This window comes from Schistocerca gregaria, chromosome 3, assembly GCF_023897955.1.
Source record: "Schistocerca gregaria isolate iqSchGreg1 chromosome 3, iqSchGreg1.2, whole genome shotgun sequence".
NCBI classification, from domain to species: domain Eukaryota; kingdom Metazoa; phylum Arthropoda; class Insecta; order Orthoptera; family Acrididae; genus Schistocerca; species Schistocerca gregaria.
In genome coordinates this window covers 26,234,600-26,253,085 of record NC_064922.1, presented here as the reverse complement: position 1 = coordinate 26,253,085, position 18,486 = coordinate 26,234,600, and the positions used below count along the sequence as shown (strand labels likewise).

The window sequence follows — 18,486 nt, the reverse complement described above, 5'->3', positions numbered from 1 at the left end:
GCTTTATCAGCGCCATTCGCCTTAATCACATCTGAGAGTAATTCTTAATAAAACGCCTCTCGCTAATTGTTCGCCATCACAGATACTGTTTGCTATACGGCCATGACGCGCAACTGATTTCCAAAATTCGTCTTCCTCCTGTGAGGATGGAACTCACGACTCCTGGTTTACTAGACCAGTGCTCTACCACTGAGCTAAAGAGGCGCGGCCTAGCGGAACTTTTGCGTACTTCGTCCGTACGGTCGTCTGAATCTTCAGACTTCAGCTGACAACACTTCATATTTTTCACAAATATTTGCAGCTATGGCGACCCATTACTGCTTGGATACACATCTGACACGTAGCCGATGTTCTCTCCAAACAAAATCACCTGCACTTCAGAACATGACTTTCACACATGTCTACAAAATCACCTTCACCTTCATATACAGTTTTCTTGCGACTGATTGAGACGTAGGCAAATTTTAAAGTTGCTATTTCCATTACATCACGTTAATCAGAAAATCGGTAATTTACATCTGCAGTGGAGAAAAATTCCGTTCCGCCCAGCGAAGGGCTCGAACCCACGACCCTGTGATTAAGAGTCTCATGCTCTACCAACTGAGCTGGCCGTGCTGCCTCGTTGGGTACCTCCTGGGTAGCAGATCACACAGTACTCGTTTGGGTTGGTTGGTCCCATACAGAATCTCTCCATGCTGCCTAATGTTTTCCTAACAACACTCGTCACGTACTTCACTTTTATTTCATAATCATTTCTGAGAGGTAAAGGAATTGCATGACAATCTGCAGAGCTAGCGGCGTCAAAATTAACACACATACTTGACGTGACTAAAAAGCCGAACGAGTTACTTTCCGACGTTGTTTTAGATGTGCAAGTGCCAGTCAAACCTCGCGGTGAGGGCACTCTGCCGACCATTTCGCTAGTTAACACCGGTCTTCTTGTGTGTGTTTCAAGCTCAAGACCATCTTCAAGCACAAAATGGTCAACAGCAACATTCAGACGGTTTCGTACTGCACAATTGCTACATTAAAACGGTATGTTTGTTTCTCAGAACTGGAAAAACACGACCGTGACAGGATTCGAACCTGCAATCTTCGGATCCGAAGTCCGACGCCTTATCCATTAGGCCACACGGTCACTGACGACCAAGTATAACTTATATACGATTTATCTCGAAACGCTCACACCCCCTGAGGAATTGTGTTTTCGTTCCACACAGCCGCTGCCCCTTACTCTTTCCCACCCATTCGTTACATTCAACCTCTTACGAGACCGACCAAACATAGACAGGAAAACAAGACCACACGCTTTGCGCAATCGGAATCGATGGCAGGGTGTCCCTCGCCGCATTTGCTACGATGGCCATTTGCTAATTCTGCAGAAGCGGCGGCGGCGACGACGACGACGACGACGACGACGACGACGACCGCGGGAGGCTCAGAGATTTGTGAGAAATACATCTATAAAATGTAATTCAGAATGCCTCGTCCCACCTTATGCCGTACCGCTTTGGCAAATGCTTTATCAGCGCCATTCGCCTTAATCACATCTGAGAGTAATTCTTAATAAAACGCCTCTCGCTAATTGTTCCCCATCACAGATACTGTTTGCTATACGGCCATGACGCGCAACTGATATCCAAAATTCGTCTTCCTCCTGTGAGGATGGAACTCACGACTCCTGGTTTACTAGACCAGTGCTCTACCACTGAGCTAAAGAGGCGCGGCCTAGCGGAACTTTTGCGTACTTCGTCCGTACGGTCGTCTGAATCTTCAGACTTCAGCTGACAACACTTCATATTTTTCACAAATATTTGCAGCTATGGCGACCCATTACTGCTTGGATACACATCTGACACGTAGCCGATGTTCTCTCCAAACAAAATCACCTGCACTTCAGAACATGACTTTCACACATGTCTACAAAATCACCTTCACCTTCAAATACAGTTTTCTTGCGACTGATTGAGACGTAGGCAAATTTTAAAGTTGCTATTTCCATTACATCACGTTAATCAGAAAATCGGTAATTTACATCTGCAGTGGAGAAAAATTCCGTTCCGCCCAGCGAAGGGCTCGAACCCACGACCCTGTGATTAAGAGTCTCATGCTCTACCGACTGAGCTGGCCGTGCTGCCTCGTTGGGTACCTCCTGGGTAGCAGATCACACAGTACTCGTTTGGGTTGGTTGGTCCCATACAGAATCTCTCCATGCTGCCTAATGTTTTCCTAACGACACTCGTCACGTACTTCACTTTTATTTCATAATCATTTCTGAGAGGTAAAGGAATTGCATGACAATCTGCAGAGCTAGCGGCGTCAAAATTAACACACATACTTGACGTGACTAAAAAGCCGAACGAGTTACTTTCCGACGTTGTTTTAGATGTGCAAGTGCCAGTCAAACCTCGCGGTGAGGGCACTCTGCCGACCATTTCGCTAGTTAACACCGGTCTTCTTGTGTGTGTTTCAAGCTCAAGACCATCTTCAAGCACAAAATGGTCAACAGCAACATTCAGACGGTTTCGTACTGCACAATTGCTACATTAAAACGGTATGTTTGTTTCTCAGAACTGGAAAAACACGACCGTGACAGGATTCGAACCTGCAATCTTCGGATCCGAAGTCCGACGCCTTATCCATTAGGCCACACGGTCACTGACGACCAAGTATAACTTATATACGATTCATCTCGAAACGCTCACACCCCCTGAGGAATTGTGTTTTCGTTCCACACAGCCGCTGCCCCTTACTCTTTCCCACCCATTCGTTACATTCAACCTCTTACGAGACCGACCAAACATAGACAGGAAAACAAGACCACACACTTTGCGCAGTCGGAATCGATGGCAGGGTGTCCCTCGCCGCATTTGCTACGATGGCCATTTGCTAATTCTGCAGAAGCGGCGGCGGCGACGACGACGACGACCCACGACGACGAAGACGACGACCGCGGGAGGCTCACGGATTTGTGAGAAATACATCTATAAAATGTAATTCAGAATGCCTCGTCCCACCTTATGCCGTACCGCTTTGGCAAATGCTTTATCAGCGCCATTCGCCTTAATCACATCTGAGAGTAATTCTTCATATAACGCCTCTCGCTAATTGTTCGCCATCACAGATACTGTTTGCTATACGGCCATGACGCGCAACTGATTTCCAAAATTCGTCTTCCTCCTGTGAGGATGGAACTCACGACTCCTGGTTTACTAGACCAGTGCTCTACCACTGAGCTAAAGAGGCGCGGCCTAGCGGAACTTTTGCGTACTTCGTCCGTACGGTCGTCTGAATCTTCAGACTTCAGCTGACAACACTTCATATTTTTCACAAATATTTGCAGCTATGGCGACCCATTACTGCTTGGATACACATCTGACACGTAGCCGATGTTCTCTCCAAACAAAATCACCTGCACTTCAGAACATGACTTTCACACATGTCTACAAAATCACCTTCACCTTCATATACAGTTTTCTTGCGACTGATTGAGACGTAGGCAAATTTTAAAGTTGCTATTTCCATTACATCACGTTAATCAGAAAATCGGTAATTTACATCTGCAGTGGAGAAAAATTCCGTTCCGCCCAGCGAAGGGCTCGAACCCACGACCCTGTGATTAAGAGTCTCATGCTCTACCAACTGAGCTGGCCGTGCTGCCTCGTTGGGTACCTCCTGGGTAGCAGATCACACAGTACTCGTTTGGGTTGGTTGGTCCCATACAGAATCTCTCCATGCTGCCTAATGTTTTCCTAACGACACTCGTCACGTACTTCACTTTTATTTCATAATCATTTCTGAGAGGTAAAGGAATTGCATGACAATCTGCAGAGCTAGCGGCGTCAAAATTAACACACATACTTGACGTGACTAAAAAGCCGAACGAGTTACTTTCCGACGTTGTTTTAGATGTGCAAGTGCCAGTCAAACCTCGCGGTGAGGGCACTCTGCCGACCATTTCGCTAGTTAACACCGGTCTTCTTGTGTGTGTTTCAAGCTCAAGACCATCTTCAAGCACAAAATGGTCAACAGCAACATTCAGACGGTTTCGTACTGCACAATTGCTACATTAAAACGGTATGTTTGTTTCTCAGAACTGGAAAAACACGACCGTGACAGGATTCGAACCTGCAATCTTCGGATCCGAAGTCCGACGCCTTATCCATTAGGCCACACGGTCACTGACGACCAAGTATAACTTATATACGATTCATCTCGAAACGCTCACACCCCCTGAGGAATTGTGTTTTCGTTCCACACAGCCGCTGCCCCTTACTCTTTCCCACCCATTCGTTACATTCAACCTCTTACGAGACCGACCAAACATAGACAGGAAAACAAGACCACACACTTTGCGCAGTCGGAATCGATGGCAGGGTGTCCCTCGCCGCATTTGCTACGATGGCCATTTGCTAATTCTGCAGAAGCGGCGGCGGCGACGACGACGACGACCCACGACGACGAAGACGACGACCGCGGGAGGCTCACGGATTTGTGAGAAATACATCTATAAAATGTAATTCAGAATGCCTCGTCCCACCTTATGCCGTACCGCTTTGGCAAATGCTTTATCAGCGCCATTCGCCTTAATCACATCTGAGAGTAATTCTTCATATAACGCCTCTCGCTAATTGTTCGCCATCACAGATACTGTTTGCTATACGGCCATGACGCGCAACTGATTTCCAAAATTCGTCTTCCTCCTGTGAGGATGGAACTCACGACTCCTGGTTTACTAGACCAGTGCTCTACCACTGAGCTAAAGAGGCGCGGCCTAGCGGAACTTTTGCGTACTTCGTCCGTACGGTCGTCTGAATCTTCAGACTTCAGCTGACAACACTTCATATTTTTCACAAATATTTGCAGCTATGGCGACCCATTACTGCTTGGATACACATCTGACACGTAGCCGATGTTCTCTCCAAACAAAATCACCTGCACTTCAGAACATGACTTTCACACATGTCTACAAAATCACCTTCACCTTCATATACAGTTTTCTTGCGACTGATTGAGACGTAGGCAAATTTTAAAGTTGCTATTTCCATTACATCACGTTAATCAGAAAATCGGTAATTTACATCTGCAGTGGAGAAAAATTCCGTTCCGCCCAGCGAAGGGCTCGAACCCACGACCCTGTGATTAAGAGTCTCATGCTCTACCAACTGAGCTGGCCGTGCTGCCTCGTTGGGTACCTCCTGGGTAGCAGATCACACAGTACTCGTTTGGGTTGGTTGGTCCCATACAGAATCTCTCCATGCTGCCTAATGTTTTCCTAACGACACTCGTCACGTACTTCACTTTTATTTCATAATCATTTCTGAGAGGTAAAGGAATTGCATGACAATCTGCAGAGCTAGCGGCGTCAAAATTAACACACATACTTGACGTGACTAAAAAGCCGAACGAGTTACTTTCCGACGTTGTTTTAGATGTGCAAGTGCCAGTCAAACCTCGCGGTGAGGGCACTCTGCCGACCATTTCGCTAGTTAACACCGGTCTTCTTGTGTGTGTTTCAAGCTCAAGACCATCTTCAAGCACAAAATGGTCAACAGCAACATTCAGACGGTTTCGTACTGCACAATTGCTACATTAAAACGGTATGTTTGTTTCTCAGAACTGGAAAAACACGACCGTGACAGGATTCGAACCTGCAATCTTCGGATCCGAAGTCCGACGCCTTATCCATTAGGCCACACGGTCACTGACGACCAAGTATAACTTATATACGATTTATCTCGAAACGCTCACACCCCCTGAGGAATTGTGTTTTCGTTCCACACAGCCGCTGCCCCTTACTCTTTCCCACCCATTCGTTACATTCAACCTCTTACGAGACCGACCAAACATAGACAGGAAAACAAGACCACACACTTTGCGCAATCGGAATCGATGGCAGGGTGTCCCTCGCCGCATTTGCTACGATGGCCATTTGCTAATTCTGCAGAAGCGGCGGCGGCGACGACGACGACGACGACGACGACGACGACGACGACGACGACCGCGGGAGGATCAGAGATTTGTGAGAAATACATCTATAAAATGTAATTCAGAATGCCTCGTCCCACCTTATGCCGTACCGCTTTGGCAAATGCTTTATCAGCGCCATTCGCCTTAATCACATCTGAGAGTAATTCTTAATAAAACGCCTCTCGCTAATTGTTCGCCATCACAGATACTGTTTGCTATACGGCCATGACGCGCAACTGATTTCCAAAATTCGTCTTCCTCCTGTGAGGATGGAACTCACGACTCCTGGTTTACTAGACCAGTGCTCTACCACTGAGCTAAAGAGGCGCGGCCTAGCGGAACTTTTGCGTACTTCGTCCGTACGGTCGTCTGAATCTTCAGACTTCAGCTGACAACACTTCATATTTTTCACTAATATTTGCAGCTATGGCGACCCATTACTGCTTGGATACACATCTGACACGTAGCCGATGTTCTCTCCAAACAAAATCACCTGCACTTCAGAACATGACTTTCACACATGTCTACAAAATCACCTTCACCTTCAAATACAGTTTTCTTGCGACTGATTGAGACGTAGGCAAATTTTAAAGTTGCTATTTCCATTACATCACGTTAATCAGAAAATCGGTAATTTACATCTGCAGTGGAGAAAAATTCCGTTCCGCCCAGCGAAGGGCTCGAACCCACGACCCTGTGATTAAGAGTCTCATGCTCTACCGACTGAGCTGGCCGTGCTGCCTCGTTGGGTACCTCCTGGGTAGCAGATCACACAGTACTCGTTTGGGTTGGTTGGTCCCATACAGAATCTCTCCATGCTGCCTAATGTTTTCCTAACGACACTCGTCACGTACTTCACTTTTATTTCATAATCATTTCTGAGAGGTAAAGGAATTGCATGACAATCTGCAGAGCTAGCGGCGTCAAAATTAACACACATACTTGACGTGACTCAAAAGCCGAACGAGTTACTTTCCGACGTTGTTTTAGATGTGCAAGTGCCAGTCAAACCTCGCGGTGAGGGCACTCTGCCGACCATTTCGCTAGTTAACACCGGTCTTCTTGTGTGTGTTTCAAGCTCAAGACCATCTTCAAGCACAAAATGGTCAACAGCAACATTCAGACGGTTTCGTACTGCACAATTGCTACATTAAAACGGTATGTTTGTTTCTCAGAACTGGAAAAACACGACCGTGACAGGATTCGAACCTGCAATCTTCGGATCCGAAGTCCGACGCCTTATCCATTAGGCCACACGGTCACTGACGACCAAGTATAACTTATATACGATTCATCTCGAAACGCTCACACCCCCTGAGGAATTGTGTTTTCGTTCCACACAGCCGCTGCCCCTTACTCTTTCCCACCCATTCGTTACATTCAACCTCTTACGAGACCGACCAAACATAGACAGGAAAACAAGACCACACACTTTGCGCAGTCGGAATCGATGGCAGGGTGTCCCTCGCCGCATTTGCTACGATGGCCATTTGCTAATTCTGCAGAAGCGGCGGCGGCGACGACGACGACGACCCACGACGACGAAGACGACGACCGCGGGAGGCTCACGGATTTGTGAGAAATACATCTATAAAATGTAATTCAGAATGCCTCGTCCCACCTTATGCCGTACCGCTTTGGCAAATGCTTTATCAGCGCCATTCGCCTTAATCACATCTGAGAGTAATTCTTCATATAACGCCTCTCGCTAATTGTTCGCCATCACAGATACTGTTTGCTATACGGCCATGACGCGCAACTGATTTCCAAAATTCGTCTTCCTCCTGTGAGGATGGAACTCACGACTCCTGGTTTACTAGACCAGTGCTCTACCACTGAGCTAAAGAGGCGCGGCTTAGCGGAACTTTTGCGTACTTCGTCCGTACGGTCGTCTGAATCTTCAGACTTCAGCTGACAACACTTCATATTTTTCACAAATATTTGCAGCTATGGCGACCCATTACTGCTTGGATACACATCTGACACGTAGCCGATGTTCTCTCCAAACAAAATCACCTGCACTTCAGAACATGACTTTCACACATGTCTACAAAATCACCTTCACCTTCATATACAGTTTTCTTGCGACTGATTGAGACGTAGGCAAATTTTAAAGTTGCTATTTCCATTACATCACGTTAATCAGAAAATCGGTAATTTACATCTGCAGTGGAGAAAAATTCCGTTCCGCCCAGCGAAGGGCTCGAACCCACGACCCTGTGATTAAGAGTCTCATGCTCTACCGACTGAGCTGGCCGTGCTGCCTCGTTGGGTACCTCCTGGGTAGCAGATCACACAGTACTCGTTTGGGTTGGTTGGTCCCATACAGAATCTCTCCATGCTGCCTAATGTTTTCCTAACGACACTCGTCACGTACTTTACTTTTATTTCATAATCATTTCTGAGAGGTAAAGGAATTGCATGACAATCTGCAGAGCTAGCGGCGTCAAAATTAACACACATACTTGACGTGACTCAAAAGCCGAACGAGTTACTTTCCGACGTTGTTTTAGATGTGCAAGTGCCAGTCAAACCTCGCGGTGAGGGCACTCTGCCGACCATTTCGCTAGTTAACACCGGTCTTCTTGTGTGTGTTTCAAGCTCAAGACCATCTTCAAGCACAAAATGGTCAACAGCAACAGTCAGACGGTTTCGTACTGCACAATTGCTACATTAAAACGGTATGTTTGTTTCTCAGAACTGGAAAAACACGACAGTGGCAGGATTCGAACCTGCAATCTTCGGATCCGAAGTCCGACGCCTTATCCATTAGGCCACACGGTCACTGACGACCAAGTATAACTTATATACGATTCATCTCGAAACGCTCACACCCCCTGAGGAATTGTGTTTTCGTTCCACACAGCCGCTGCCCCTTACTCTTTCCCACCCATTCGTTACATTCAACCTCTTACGAGACCGACCAAACGTAGACAGGAAAACAAGACCACACACTTTGCGCAATCGGAATCGATGGCAGGGTGTCCCTCGCCGCATTTGCTACGATGGCCATTTGCTAATTCTGCAGAAGCGGCGGCGGCGGCGGCGACGACGACGACGACGACGACGACCGCGGGAGGCTCAGAGATTTGTGAGAAATACATCTATAAAATGTAATTCAGAATGCCTCGTCCCACCTTATGCAGTACCGCTTTGGCAAATGCTTCATCAGCGCCATTCGCCTTAATCACATCTGAGAGTAATTCTTAATAAAACGCCTCTCGCTAATTGTTCCCCATCACAGATACTGTTTGCTATACGGCCATGACGCGCAACTGATTTCCAAAATTCGTCTTCCTCCTGTGAGGATGGAACTCACGACTCCTGGTTTACTAGACCAGTGCTCTACCACTGAGCTAAAGAGGCGCGGCCTAGCGGAACTTTTGCGTACTTCGTCCGTACGGTCGTCTGAATCTTCAGACTTCAGCTGACAACACTTCATATTTTTCACAAATATTTGCAGCTATGGCGACCCATTACTGCTTGGATACACATCTGACACGTAGCCGATGTTCTCTCCAAACAAAATCACCTGCACTTCAGAACATGACTTTCACACATGTCTACAAAATCACCTTCACCTTCAAATACAGTTTTCTTGCGACTGATTGAGACGTAGGCAAATTTTAAAGTTGCTATTTCCATTACATCACGTTAATCAGAAAATCGGTAATTTACATCTGCAGTGGAGAAAAATTCCGTTCCGCCCAGCGAAGGGCTCGAACCCACGACCCTGTGATTAAGAGTCTCATGCTCTACCGACTGAGCTGGCCGTGCTGCCTCGTTGGGTACCTCCTGGGTAGCAGATCACACAGTACTCGTTTGGGTTGGTTGGTCCCATACAGAATCTCTCCATGCTGCCTAATGTTTTCCTAACGACACTCGTCACGTACTTCACTTTTATTTCATAATCATTTCTGAGAGGTAAAGGAATTGCATGACAATCTGCAGAGCTAGCGGCGTCAAAATTAACACACATACTTGACGTGACTCAAAAGCCGAACGAGTTACTTTCCGACGTTGTTTTAGATGTGCAAGTGCCAGTCAAACCTCGCGGTGAGGGCACTCTGCCGACCATTTCGCTAGTTAACACCGGTCTTCTTGTGTGTGTTTCAAGCTCAAGACCATCTTCAAGCACAAAATGGTCAACAGCAACAGTCAGACGGTTTCGTACTGCACAATTGCTACATTAAAACGGTATGTTTGTTTCTCAGAACTGGAAAAACACGACCGTGGCAGGATTCGAACCTGCAATCTTCGGATCCGAAGTCCGACGCCTTATCCATTAGGCCACACGGTCACTGACGACCAAGTATAACTTATATACGATTCATCTCGAAACGCTCACACCCCCTGAGGAATTGTGTTTTCGTTCCACACAGCCGCTGCCCCTTACTCTTTCCCACCCATTCGTTACATTCAACCTCTTACGAGACCGACCAAACGTAGACAGGAAAACAAGACCACACACTTTGCGCAATCGGAATCGATGGCAGGGTGTCCCTCGCCGCATTTGCTACGATGGCCATTTGCTAATTCTGCAGAAGCGGCGGCGGCGACGACGACGACGACCCACGACGACGAAGACGACGACCGCGGGAGGCTCAGGGATTTGTGAGAAATACATCTATAAAATGTAATTCAGAATGCCTCGTCCCACCTTATGCCGTACCGCTTTGGCAAATGCTTTATCAAGCCCATTCGCCTTAATCACATCTGAGAGTAATTCTTCATATAACGCCTCTCGCTAATTGTTCGCCATCACAGATACTGTTTGCTATACGGCCATGACGCGCAACTGATTTCCAAAATTCGTCTTCCTCCTGTGAGGATGGAACTCACGACTCCTGGTTTACTAGACCAGTGCTCTACCACTGAGCTAAAGAGGCGCGGCCTAGCGGAACTTTTGCGTACTTCGTCCGTACGGTCGTCTGAATCTTCAGACTTCAGCTGACAACACTTCATATTTTTCACAAATATTTGCAGCTATGGCGACCCATTACTGCTTGGATACACATCTGACACGTAGCCGATGTTCTCTCCAAACAAAATCACCTGCACTTCAGAACATGACTTTCACACATGTCTACAAAATCACCTTCACCTTCATATACAGTTTTCTTGCGACTGATTGAGACGTAGGCAAATTTTAAAGTTGCTATTTCCATTACATCACGTTAATCAGAAAATCGGTAATTTACATCTGCAGTGGAGAAAAATTCCGTTCCGCCCAGCGAAGGGCTCGAACCCACGACCCTGTGATTAAGAGTCTCATGCTCTACCGACTGAGCTGGCCGTGCTGCCTCGTTGGGTACCTCCTGGGTAGCAGATCACACAGTACTCGTTTGGGTTGGTTGGTCCCATACAGAATCTCTCCATGCTGCCTAATGTTTTCCTAACGACACTCGTCACGTACTTCACTTTTATTTCATAATCATTTCTGAGAGGTAAAGGAATTGCATGACAATCTGCAGAGCTAGCGGCGTCAAAATTAACACACATACTTGACGTGACTCAAAAGCCGAACGAGTTACTTTCCGACGTTGTTTTAGATGTGCAAGTGCCAGTCAAACCTCGCGGTGAGGGCACTCTGCCGACCATTTCGCTAGTTAACACCGGTCTTCTTGTGTGTGTTTCAAGCTCAAGACCATCTTCAAGCACAAAATGGTCAACAGCAACAGTCAGACGGTTTCGTACTGCACAATTGCTACATTAAAACGGTATGTTTGTTTCTCAGAACTGGAAAAACACGACCGTGGCAGGATTCGAACCTGCAATCTTCGGATCCGAAGTCCGACGCCTTATCCATTAGGCCACACGGTCACTGACGACCAAGTATAACTTATATACGATTCATCTCGAAACGCTCACACCCCCTGAGGAATTGTGTTTTCGTTCCACACAGCCGCTGCCCCTTACTCTTTCCCACCCATTCGTTACATTCAACCTCTTACGAGACCGACCAAACGTAGACAGGAAAACAAGACCACACACTTTGCGCAATCGGAATCGATGGCAGGGTGTCCCTCGCCGAATTTGCTACGATGGCCATTTGCTAATTCTGCAGAAGCGGCGGCGGCGGCGGCGACGACGACGACGACGACGACGACGACGACGACCGCGGGAGGCTCAGAGATTTGTGAGAAATACATCTATAAAATGTAATTCAGAATGCCTCGTCCCACCTTATGCCGTACCGCTTTGGCAAATGCTTTATCAGCGCCATTCGCCTTAATCACATCTGAGAGTAATTCTTAATAAAACGCCTCTCGCTAATTGTTCCCCATCACAGATACTGTTTGCTATACGGCCATGACGCGCAACTGATTTCCAAAATTCGTCTTCCTCCTGTGAGGATGGAACTCACGACTCCTGGTTTACTAGACCAGTGCTCTACCACTGAGCTAAAGAGGCGCGGCCTAGCGGAACTTCTGCGTACTTCGTCTGTACGGTCGTCTGAATCTTCAGACTTCAGCTGACAACACTTCATATTTTTCACTAATATTTGCAGCTATGGCGACCCATTACTGCTTGGATACACATCTGACACGTAGCCGATGTTCTCTCCAAACAAAATCACCTGCACTTCAGAACATGACTTTCACACATGTCTACAAAATCACCTTCACCTTCAAATACAGTTTTCTTGCGACTGATTGAGACGTAGGCAAATTTTAAAGTTGCTATTTCCATTACATCACGTTAATCAGAAAATCGGTAATTTACATCTGCAGTGGAGAAAAATTCCGTTCCGCCCAGCGAAGGGCTCGAACCCACGACCCTGTGATTAAGAGTCTCATGCTCTACCGACTGAGCTAGCCGTGCTGCCTCGTTGGGTACCTCCTGGGTAGCAGATCACACAGTACTCGTTTGGGTTGGTTGGTCCCATACAGAATCTCTCCATGCTGCCTAATGTTTTCCTAACGACACTCGTCACGTACTTCACTTTTATTTCATAATCATTTCTGAGAGGTAAAGGAATTGCATGACAATCTGCAGAGCTAGCGGCGTCAAAATTAACACACATACTTGACGTGACTAAAAAGCCGAACGAGTTACTTTCCGACGTTGTTTTAGATGTGCAAGTGCCAGTCAAACCTCGCGGTGAGGGCACTCTGCCGACCATTTCGCTAGTTAACACCGGTCTTCTTGTGTGTGTTTCAAGCTCAAGACCATCTTCAAGCACAAAATGGTCAACAGCAACATTCAGACGGTTTCGTACTGCACAATTGCTACATTAAAACGGTATGTTTGTTTCTCAGAACTGGAAAAACACGACCGTGACAGGATTCGAACCTGCAATCTTCGGATCCGAAGTCCGACGCCTTATCCATTAGGCCACACGGTCACTGACGACCAAGTATAACTTATATACGATTCATCTCGAAACGCTCACACCCCCTGAGGAATTGTGTTTTCGTTCCACACAGCCGCTGCCCCTTACTCTTTCCCACCCATTCGTTACATTCAACCTCTTACGAGACCGACCAAACATAGACAGGAAAACAAGACCACACACTTTGCGCAATTGGAATCGATGGCAGGGTGTCCCTCGCCGCATTTGCTACGATGGCCATTTGCTAATTCTGCAGAAGCGGCGGCGGCGGCGACGACGACGACGACGACGACGACGACGACGACCGCGGGAGGCTCAGAGATTTGTGAGAAATACATCTATAAAATGTAATTCAGAATGCCTCGTCCCACCTTATGCCGTACCGCTTTGGCAAATGCTTTATCAGCGCCATTCGCCTTAATCACATCTGAGAGTAATTCTTAATAAAACGCCTCTCGCTAATTGTTCCCCATCACAGATACTGTTTGCTATACGGCCATGACGCGCAACTGATTTCCAAAATTCGTCTTCCTCCTGTGAGGATGGAACTCACGACTCCTTGTTTACTAGACCAGTGCTCTACCACTGAGCTAAAGAGGCGCGGCCTAGCGGAACTTTTGCGTACTTCGTCCGTACGGTCGTCTGAATCTTCAGACTTCAGCTGACAACACTTCATATTTTTCACTAATATTTGCAGCTATGGCGACCCATTACTGCTTGGATACACATCTGACACGTAGCCGATGTTCTCTCCAAACAAAATCACCTGCACTTCAGAACATGACTTTCACACATGTCTACAAAATCACCTTCACCTTCAAATACAGTTTTCTTGCGACTGATTGAGACGTAGGCAAATTTTAAAGTTGCTATTTCCATTACACCACGTTAATCAGAAAATCGGTAATTTACATCTGCAGTGGAGAAAAATTCCGTTCCGCCCAGCGAAGGGCTCGAACCCACGACCCTGTGATTAAGAGTCTCATGCTCTACCGACTGAGCTAGCCGTGCTGCCTCGTTGGGTACCTCCTGGGTAGCAGATCACACAGTACTCGTTTGGGTTGGTTGGTCCCATACAGAATCTCTCCATGCTGCCTAATGTTTTCCTAACGACACTCGTCACGTACTTCACTTTTATTTCATAATCATTTCTGAGAGGTAAAGGAATTGCATGACAATCTGCAGAGCTAGCGGCGTCAAAATTAACACACATACTTGACGTGACTAAAAAGCCGAACGAGTTACTTTCCGACGTTGTTTTAGATGTGCAAGTGCCAGTCAAACCTCGCGGTGAGGGCACTCTGCCGACCATTTCGCTAGTTAACACCGGTCTTCTTGTGTGTGTTTCAAGCTCAAGACCATCTTCAAGCACAAAATGGTCAACAGCAACATTCAGACGGTTTCGTACTGCACAATTGCTACATTAAAACGGTATGTTTGTTTCTCAGAACTGGAAAAACACGACCGTGACAGGATTCGAACCTGCAATCTTTGGATCCGAAGTCCGACGCCTTATCCATTAGGCCACACGGTCACTGACGACCAAGTATAACTTATATACGATTCATCTCGAAACGCTCACACCCCCTGAGGAATTGTGTTTTCGTTCCACACAGCCGCTGCCCCTTACTCTTTCCCACCCATTCGTTACATTCAACCTCTTACGAGACCGACCAAACATAGACAGGAAAACAAGACCACACACTTTGCGCAATCGGAATCGATGGCAGGGTGTCCCTCGCCGCATTTGCTACGATGGCCATTTGCTAATTCTGCAGAAGCGGCGGCGGCGACGACGACGACGACGACGACGACCGCGGGAGGCTCAGAGATTTCTGAGAAATACATCTATAAAATGTAATTCAGAATGCCTCGTCCCACCTTATGCCGTACCGCTTTGGCAAATGCTTTATCAGCGCCATTCGCCTTAATCACATCTGAGAGTAATTCTTAATAAAACGCCTCTCGCTAATTGTTCGCCATCACAGATACTGTTTGCTATACGGCCATGACGCGCAACTGATTTCCAAAATTCGTCTTCCTCCTGTGAGGATGGAACTCACGACTCCTGGTTTACTAGACCAGTGCTCTACCACTGAGCTAAAGAGGCGCGGCCTAGAGGAACTTTTGCATACTTCGTCCGTACGGTCGTCTGAATCTTCAGACTTCAGCTGACAACACTTCATATTTTTCACTAATATTTGCAGCTATGGCGACCCATTACTGCTTGGATACACATCTGACACGTAGCCGATGTTCTCTCCAAACAAAATCACCTGCACTTCAGAACATGACTTTCACACATGTCTACAAAATCACCTTCACCTTCAAATACAGTTTTCTTGCGACTGATTGAGACGTAGGCAAATTTTAAAGTTGCTATTTCCATTACATCACGTTAATCAGAAAATCGGTAATTTACATCTGCAGTGGAGAAAAATTCCGTTCCGCCCAGCGAAGGGCTCGAACCCACGACCCTGTGATTAAGAGTCTCATGCTCTACCGACTGAGCTAGCCGTGCTGCCTCGTTGGGTACCTCCTGGGTAGCAGATCACACAGTACTCGTTTGGGTTGGTTGGTCCCATACAGAATCTCTCCATGCTGCCTAATGTTTTCCTAACGACACTCGTTACGTACTTCACTTTTATTTCATAATCATTTCTGAGAGGTAAAGGAATTGCATGACAATCTGCAGAGCTAGCGGCGTCAAAATTAACACACATACTTGACGTGACTAAAAAGCCGAACGAGTTACTTTCCGACGTTGTTTTAGATGTGCAAGTGCCAGTCAAACCTCGCGGTGAGGGCACTCTGCCGACCATTTCGCTAGTTAACACCGGTCTTCTTGTGTGTGTTTCAAGCTCAAGACCATCTTCAAGCACAAAATGGTCAACAGCAACATTCAGACGGTTTCGTACTGCACAATTGCTACATTAAAACGGTATGTTTGTTTCTCAGAACTGGAAAAACACGACCGTGACAGGATTCGAACCTGCAATCTTCGGATCCGAAGTCCGACGCCTTATCCATTAGGCCACACGGTCACTGACGACCAAGTATAACTTATATACGATTCATCTCGAAACGCTCACACCCCCTGAGGAATTGTGTTTTCGTTCCACACAGCCGCTGCCCCTTACTCTTTCCCACCCATTCGTTACATTCAACCTCTTACGAGACCGACCAAACATAGACAGGAAAACAAGACCACACACTTTGCGCAATCGGAATCGATGGCAGGGTGTCCCTCGCCGCATTTGCTACGATGGCCATTTGCTAATTCTGCAGAAGCGGCGGCGGCGGCGACGACGACGACGACGACGACGACCGCGGGAGGCTCAGAGATTTGTGAGAAATACATCTATAAAATGTAATTCAGAATGCCTCGTCCCACCTTATGCCGTACCGCTTTGGCAAATGCTTTATCAGCGCCATTCGCCTTAATCACATCTGAGAGTAATTCTTAATAAAACGCCTCTCGCTAATTGTTCGCCATCACAGATACTGTTTGCTATACGGCCATGACGCGCAACTGATTTCCAAAATTCGTCTTCCTCCTGTGAGGATGGAACTCACGACTCCTGGTTTACTAGACCAGTGCTCTACCACTGAGCTAAAGAGGCGCGGCCTAGCGGAACTTTTGCGTACTTCGTCCGTACGGTCGTCTGAATCTTCAGACTTCAGCTGACAACACTTCATATTTTTCACTAATATTTGCAGCTATGGCGACCCATTACTGCTTGGATACACATCTGACACGTAGCCGATGTTCTCTCCAAACAAAATCACCTGCACTTCAGAACATGACTTTCACACATGTCTACAAAATCACCTTCACCTTCAAATACAGTTTTCTTGCGACTGATTGAGACGTAGGCAAATTTTAAAGTTGCTATTTCCATTACATCACGTTAATCAGAAAATCGGTAATTTACATCTGCAGTGGAGAAAAATTCCGTTCCGCCCAGCGAAGGGCTCGAACCCACGACCCTGTGATTAAGAGTCTCATGCTCTACCGACTGAGCTAGCCGTGCTGCCTCGTTGGGTACCTCCTGGGTAGCAGATCACACAGTACTCGTTTGGGTTGGTTGGTCCCATACAGAATCTCTCCATGCTGCCTAATGTTTTCCTAACGACACTCGTCACGTACTTCACTTTTATTTCATAATCATTTCTGAGAGGAAAAGGAATTGCATGACAATCTGCAGAGCTAGCGGCGTCAAAATTAACACACATACTTGACGTGACTCAAAAGCCGAACGAGTTACTTTCCGACGTTGTTTTAGATGTGCAAGTGCCAGTCAAACCTCGCGGTGAGGGCACTCTGCCGACCATTTCGCTAGTTAACACCGGTCTTCTTGTGTGTGTTTCAAGCTCAAGACCATCTTCAAGCACAAAATGGTCAACAGCAACATTCAGACGGTTTCGTACTGCACAATTGCTACATTAAAACGGTATGTTTGTTTCTCAGAACTGGAAAAACACGACCGTGACAGGATTCGAACCTGCAATCTTCGGATCCGAAGTCCGACGCCTTATCCATTAGGCCACACGGTCACTGACGACCAAGTGTAACTTATATACGATTCATCTCGAAACGCTCACACCCCCTGAGGAATTGTGTTTTCGTTCCACACAGCCGCTGCCCCTTACTCTTTCCCACCCATTCGTTACATTCAACCTCTTACGAGACCGACCAAACATAGACAGGAAAACAAGACCACACACTTTGCGCAATCGGAATCGATGGCAGGGTGTCCCTCGCCGCATTTGCTACGATGGCCATTTGCTAATTCTGCAGAAGCGGCGGCGGCGACGACGACGACGACGACGAAGACGACGACCGCGGGAGGCTCAGAGATTTCTGAGAAATACATCTATAAAATGTAATTCAGAATGCCTCGTCCCACCTTATGCCGTACCGCTTTGGCAAATGCTTTATCAGCGCCATTCGCCTTAATCACATCTGAGAGTAATTCTTAATAAAACGCCTCTCGCTAATTGTTCGCCATCACAGATACTGTTTGCTATACGGCCATGACGCGCAACTGATTTCCAAAATTCGTCTTCCTCCTGTGAGGATGGAACTCACGACTCCTGGTTTACTAGACCAGTGCTCTACCACTGAGCTAAAGAGGCGCGGCCTAGAGGAACTTTTGCGTACTTCGTCCGTACGGTCG

General features: G+C 46.9%; 28 non-coding genes across 28 annotated transcripts; all 28 read right to left on the bottom strand.

Annotated features, from left to right (window-relative positions):
- Window positions 1-132: 132 nt before the first annotated feature.
- Trnat-agu (transfer RNA threonine (anticodon AGU)) lies at window positions 133-204 on the bottom strand. Its single transcript has one exon. It is a non-coding gene; the product is annotated as a tRNA-Thr (tRNA).
- Window positions 205-1,065: 861 nt separating this feature from the next.
- On the bottom strand, window positions 1,066-1,138 carry Trnar-ucg (transfer RNA arginine (anticodon UCG)). Its single transcript has one exon. It is a non-coding gene; the product is annotated as a tRNA-Arg (tRNA).
- Window positions 1,139-1,651: 513 nt separating this feature from the next.
- Window positions 1,652-1,723, bottom strand: Trnat-agu (transfer RNA threonine (anticodon AGU)). Its single transcript has one exon. It is a non-coding gene; the product is annotated as a tRNA-Thr (tRNA).
- Window positions 1,724-2,584: 861 nt separating this feature from the next.
- Trnar-ucg (transfer RNA arginine (anticodon UCG)) lies at window positions 2,585-2,657 on the bottom strand. The gene has a single exon. It is a non-coding gene; the product is annotated as a tRNA-Arg (tRNA).
- Window positions 2,658-3,174: 517 nt separating this feature from the next.
- On the bottom strand, window positions 3,175-3,246 carry Trnat-agu (transfer RNA threonine (anticodon AGU)). The gene has a single exon. It is a non-coding gene; the product is annotated as a tRNA-Thr (tRNA).
- An 861-nt stretch (window positions 3,247-4,107) lies between these two features.
- Window positions 4,108-4,180, bottom strand: Trnar-ucg (transfer RNA arginine (anticodon UCG)). The gene has a single exon. It is a non-coding gene; the product is annotated as a tRNA-Arg (tRNA).
- Window positions 4,181-4,697: 517 nt separating this feature from the next.
- Trnat-agu (transfer RNA threonine (anticodon AGU)) lies at window positions 4,698-4,769 on the bottom strand. Its single transcript has one exon. It is a non-coding gene; the product is annotated as a tRNA-Thr (tRNA).
- An 861-nt stretch (window positions 4,770-5,630) lies between these two features.
- Window positions 5,631-5,703, bottom strand: Trnar-ucg (transfer RNA arginine (anticodon UCG)). The gene has a single exon. It is a non-coding gene; the product is annotated as a tRNA-Arg (tRNA).
- A 522-nt stretch (window positions 5,704-6,225) lies between these two features.
- Window positions 6,226-6,297, bottom strand: Trnat-agu (transfer RNA threonine (anticodon AGU)). Its single transcript has one exon. It is a non-coding gene; the product is annotated as a tRNA-Thr (tRNA).
- An 861-nt stretch (window positions 6,298-7,158) lies between these two features.
- Window positions 7,159-7,231, bottom strand: Trnar-ucg (transfer RNA arginine (anticodon UCG)). Its single transcript has one exon. It is a non-coding gene; the product is annotated as a tRNA-Arg (tRNA).
- Window positions 7,232-7,748: 517 nt separating this feature from the next.
- Trnat-agu (transfer RNA threonine (anticodon AGU)) lies at window positions 7,749-7,820 on the bottom strand. The gene has a single exon. It is a non-coding gene; the product is annotated as a tRNA-Thr (tRNA).
- An 861-nt stretch (window positions 7,821-8,681) lies between these two features.
- On the bottom strand, window positions 8,682-8,754 carry Trnar-ucg (transfer RNA arginine (anticodon UCG)). Its single transcript has one exon. It is a non-coding gene; the product is annotated as a tRNA-Arg (tRNA).
- A 510-nt stretch (window positions 8,755-9,264) lies between these two features.
- Window positions 9,265-9,336, bottom strand: Trnat-agu (transfer RNA threonine (anticodon AGU)). Its single transcript has one exon. It is a non-coding gene; the product is annotated as a tRNA-Thr (tRNA).
- Window positions 9,337-10,197: 861 nt separating this feature from the next.
- Window positions 10,198-10,270, bottom strand: Trnar-ucg (transfer RNA arginine (anticodon UCG)). Its single transcript has one exon. It is a non-coding gene; the product is annotated as a tRNA-Arg (tRNA).
- Window positions 10,271-10,787: 517 nt separating this feature from the next.
- Window positions 10,788-10,859, bottom strand: Trnat-agu (transfer RNA threonine (anticodon AGU)). The gene has a single exon. It is a non-coding gene; the product is annotated as a tRNA-Thr (tRNA).
- An 861-nt stretch (window positions 10,860-11,720) lies between these two features.
- On the bottom strand, window positions 11,721-11,793 carry Trnar-ucg (transfer RNA arginine (anticodon UCG)). The gene has a single exon. It is a non-coding gene; the product is annotated as a tRNA-Arg (tRNA).
- A 519-nt stretch (window positions 11,794-12,312) lies between these two features.
- Trnat-agu (transfer RNA threonine (anticodon AGU)) lies at window positions 12,313-12,384 on the bottom strand. Its single transcript has one exon. It is a non-coding gene; the product is annotated as a tRNA-Thr (tRNA).
- Window positions 12,385-12,722: 338 nt separating this feature from the next.
- On the bottom strand, window positions 12,723-12,795 carry Trnak-cuu (transfer RNA lysine (anticodon CUU)). Its single transcript has one exon. It is a non-coding gene; the product is annotated as a tRNA-Lys (tRNA).
- Window positions 12,796-13,245: 450 nt separating this feature from the next.
- Window positions 13,246-13,318, bottom strand: Trnar-ucg (transfer RNA arginine (anticodon UCG)). Its single transcript has one exon. It is a non-coding gene; the product is annotated as a tRNA-Arg (tRNA).
- Window positions 13,319-14,244: 926 nt separating this feature from the next.
- Trnak-cuu (transfer RNA lysine (anticodon CUU)) lies at window positions 14,245-14,317 on the bottom strand. Its single transcript has one exon. It is a non-coding gene; the product is annotated as a tRNA-Lys (tRNA).
- A 450-nt stretch (window positions 14,318-14,767) lies between these two features.
- Window positions 14,768-14,840, bottom strand: Trnar-ucg (transfer RNA arginine (anticodon UCG)). The gene has a single exon. It is a non-coding gene; the product is annotated as a tRNA-Arg (tRNA).
- A 504-nt stretch (window positions 14,841-15,344) lies between these two features.
- Window positions 15,345-15,416, bottom strand: Trnat-agu (transfer RNA threonine (anticodon AGU)). Its single transcript has one exon. It is a non-coding gene; the product is annotated as a tRNA-Thr (tRNA).
- Window positions 15,417-15,754: 338 nt separating this feature from the next.
- Window positions 15,755-15,827, bottom strand: Trnak-cuu (transfer RNA lysine (anticodon CUU)). The gene has a single exon. It is a non-coding gene; the product is annotated as a tRNA-Lys (tRNA).
- Window positions 15,828-16,277: 450 nt separating this feature from the next.
- Window positions 16,278-16,350, bottom strand: Trnar-ucg (transfer RNA arginine (anticodon UCG)). The gene has a single exon. It is a non-coding gene; the product is annotated as a tRNA-Arg (tRNA).
- Window positions 16,351-16,857: 507 nt separating this feature from the next.
- On the bottom strand, window positions 16,858-16,929 carry Trnat-agu (transfer RNA threonine (anticodon AGU)). The gene has a single exon. It is a non-coding gene; the product is annotated as a tRNA-Thr (tRNA).
- A 338-nt stretch (window positions 16,930-17,267) lies between these two features.
- Trnak-cuu (transfer RNA lysine (anticodon CUU)) lies at window positions 17,268-17,340 on the bottom strand. The gene has a single exon. It is a non-coding gene; the product is annotated as a tRNA-Lys (tRNA).
- Window positions 17,341-17,790: 450 nt separating this feature from the next.
- Trnar-ucg (transfer RNA arginine (anticodon UCG)) lies at window positions 17,791-17,863 on the bottom strand. The gene has a single exon. It is a non-coding gene; the product is annotated as a tRNA-Arg (tRNA).
- A 510-nt stretch (window positions 17,864-18,373) lies between these two features.
- Window positions 18,374-18,445, bottom strand: Trnat-agu (transfer RNA threonine (anticodon AGU)). Its single transcript has one exon. It is a non-coding gene; the product is annotated as a tRNA-Thr (tRNA).
- Between the last annotated feature and the right edge of the window lie 41 nt (window positions 18,446-18,486).